This window comes from Suncus etruscus, chromosome 7 (genome assembly GCF_024139225.1).
Source record: "Suncus etruscus isolate mSunEtr1 chromosome 7, mSunEtr1.pri.cur, whole genome shotgun sequence".
Taxonomy (NCBI): domain Eukaryota; kingdom Metazoa; phylum Chordata; class Mammalia; order Eulipotyphla; family Soricidae; genus Suncus; species Suncus etruscus.
Window position 1 is genome coordinate 89,426,524 of NC_064854.1, and position 3,718 is coordinate 89,430,241.

The following is a 3,718-nucleotide window of genomic DNA, read 5'->3' on the forward strand; positions in this document are numbered from 1 at the left end:
TTAAGCTACTCAGGTAAGCTCCTTCTTCCTTCCTGTTGTGTGCTTGCAAAGCTATAAATTTTCCTCTCAGTACTGCTATTGCTGTGTCCCATAAGTTCTGATAGTTTGTGTCTTTATTGTCATTTGTTTCCAGGAACCTTTTGATTTCCTCCTTGATTTCATCACGGACCCACTGGTTATTGAGCATGAGGCTGTTTAACTTCCAGGTGTTAAAGTGTTTCTTCTGAGTCCCTTTGGAGTTCCCAAATAATTTCAGAGCCTTGTGGTCAGCGAAGGTAGTCTGCAAAATTTCTATCCTCTTGATCTTATGGAGTATGTTTTATGTGCCAGCATGTAGTCTATCCTGGAGAATGTCCATGTACATTGAAGATGAATGTGTATCCAGGTTTCTGGGGATGGAGTGTCCTATATATATCCACTAGGCCTCTTTCTTCCATTTCTCTCCTCAGGTCTAGTATATTCTTGTTGGGTTTCAGTCTGGTTGACCTATCCAGTGTTGACAAAGCCGTGTTAAGGTTCCCCACAATTATTGTGTTGTTGTTGATATTATTTTTCAGATTTGTCAACAGTTGTATTGAATATTTTGCTGGCCCCTCATTCGGTGCATATATGTTTAGGAGAGTGAATTCTTCCTGCTCTACGTACCCCTTGATTAATATAAAATGTCCATCTTTGTCCCTTACAACCTTCCTGAGTATAAAGTTTGCATTATCTGATATTAGTATGGCCACTCCAGCTTTTTTATGGGTGTTGTTTGCTTGGATAATTTTTCTCCAGCCTTTTATTTTGAGTCTATGTTTGTTCTGACTATTCAGGTGCGTTTCTTGTAGGCAGCAGAAGGTTGGATTGAGTTTTTTGATCCATTTAGCCACTCTGTGTCTCTTAACTGGTGCATTTAGTCCATTGACGTTGAGAGAAAGAATTGTCCTGGGATTTAACGCCATCTTTATTTCAAAATTTGGTGTGTCTTTTGGGTAGTCTTGTCTTAGATTAGGTCTTTCAGTTTTTCTCTTAAGACTGGTTTTGTTTCTGTGAAGTTTCTGAGCTGTTTTTTGTCTGTGAAACCATGTATTCTTCCGTCAAACCGGAAAGTGAGTTTTGCTGGGTATAGTACTCTGGGTGAAGCATTCATTTCATTCAGTCTTGTCACAATATCCCACCACTGCTTTCTGGCATTGAGTGTTTCTGGTGACAGGTCTGCTGTAAATCTCAGGGAAGCTTGCTTGAACGTGATTTCCCCTTTTGATCTTGCTGTTTTTAGAATTCTGTCTCTATCTATGGGATTTGTCATTGTGACTACGATGTGTCTTGGGGTGGTTTTTCTGGGGTCTCTTTTGGTTGGTACTCTTCGGGCTTGCAGGATTTGATCACATATATTCTTTAGCTCTGGAAGTTTCTCTTTAATGATCTTCTTGACCGTTGATTCTTCCTGGAAATTTTCTTCCTGGGTCTCTGGGACTCCAATGATTCTTAAGTTGTTTCTGTTGATCTTATCATAGACTTCTATTTTCATCTGTTCCCATTCTTTGACTAATTTTTCCATTGTCTGCTCATTTGCTTTAATTTTTTTGTCCAATCTCTCCTGCTGTATGGAATTGTTATGTATCTCATCTTCCACAGCACCAAGTCTATTCTCAGCTTCTGATACCCTGTCCCAGAGCTTATCCATTTTGTCATTCACTTCGCTTACTGACTTTTTCAGACCTGTTAGTTGACATGTTATTTCAGTTTGGAGTTTTGTGATTTCTGTCTTCATATTTTCTTGGTTCTTATTAGTGTTCTGTTCAACTCGATCCATGGTTTCTTGGAGTCCGTTGAGCATCTTCCATATTGCTAGTCTAAAGTCCTTATCTGAGAGGTTGATTAGTTGGTTGGTCATTATCTGGTCCTCAGAATTGTCATCTTCATTCTCTATGTTTGATGCTGGCCTGCATTGTTTCCCCATTGTTACACTTGTATTGTGGGTTTTTCTACGTGTTGTGGTGGTATTCATTGTCTATATGATGCAGGCAGCACACTCCTCTGGCTCCTCCCTTTCTGGATGGGCTGACTTGCCTCTAAGGGAGGGGAGTCCTCCGTGGTTGAAGCCTCACACTGGGTCAAATCTTAGGCCCGAGCATGCAACAGAGAAGACAGTCTGTAGAGAAATGTTTGCTTCTGTGATATAGCGCCGTTCTTAGTGTGATTTTTCCTTCTTGTTGCAATGGAGTTCTTTCCTTAGAAAGAGTGCACGGCCGCGTAGCTTTGCTATGCAGCCGTTCTCCACTGGAGCCTCTTTTTGCCCCACTCGCAAGAGTTTCATGCAAGAGGACAGTAGACAGACATAGACAGGTCACACTCACAGTTTTTCACAGTTGGGCCCCACTGGGCCTGTGTACTTTCGCGGATTTTCCCCGCCTGGTGTCACACACAGGGAGCCGGCTTTTGCAATGCTTTTCCGGTTTTCATGCTCTGTAGTCCCTCCCTGAAAATGGCGTCTGGGCGAGCGAGGTTTCTGGAGCCTCTTTTTGCCCCACTTGCAAGAGTTTCACGCAAGAGGACAGTAGGTAGACATAGACAGGTCACACTCACAGTTTTTCACAGTTGGGCCCCACTGGGCCGGTGTACTTTCACGGATTTTCCCCGCCTGGTGTCACACACAGGGAGCCGGCTTTTGCAAAGCTTTTCCGGTTTTCATGCTCTGTAGTCCCTCCCTGAAAATGGCGTCTGGGCGAGCGAGGTTTCTGGAGCCTCTTTTTGCCCCACTCGCAAGAGTTTCATGCAAGAGGACAGTAGACAGACATAGACAGGTCACACTCACAGTTTTTCACAGTTGGGCCCCACTGGGCCGGTGTACTTTCGTGGATTTTCCCCGCCTGGTGTCACACACAGGGAGCCGGCTTTTGCAAAGCTTTTCTGGTTTTCATGCTCTGTAGTCCCTCCCTGAAAATGGCGTCTGGGCGAGCGAGGTTTCTGCTAGCCTCTTTTTGCCCCACTCGCAAGAGTTTCACGCAAGAGGACAGTGGACAGACATAGACAGGTCACACTCACAGTTTTTCACAGTTGGGCCCCACTGGGCCGGTGTACTTTCACGGATTTTCCCCACCTGGTGTCACACACAGGGAGCTGGCTTTTGCAAAGCTTTGCCGGTTTTCATGCTCTGACCATCCTTCATTTGTAATTTAAGCACATTTTTAAGCCTTCCAACAAAACTCTACATATAGTTCAAGGGTGGCCTGGGTGATTTTCAAAAAGTTCCCAAAAATGTTCCCATGGAATAAATTTTTTCCCATGAGGTCAATGCGATATCCTTAATATGTCTACCATTTCCCTAGGTAAAGCAGCTTGAGTTTGAACATTTGTGTATAGATTTTGTGCCATCAATAATTTGTGAGAGAGAATGACCCCTGCCACCCATTTTTAGTTCCATCCAGGCTATAGAGTTTTTCTTTTACTTTTTTTCATATAAAACATTTTCTACCGAATGATCTGGGTGGAAGAAAAGCACGTGTGCTACTTTTTGAAAATCATGAAAAATCTAAGCTTATTTTTGACACCAAAATTTTAGAAACTCCACTCAGTATGGTAATATTGAACCATAAACTTTACATGACTTTTTAAATCTATATATGTTTTTCATCTCAAGAGGTTCAGAGTTTGAAACATATACTCCAAGTAAAGGGGCTGAGGCCGTGTGTGATTTTGGTGTTTCATTTTCTGATTCAGCAACCTTGTGTAT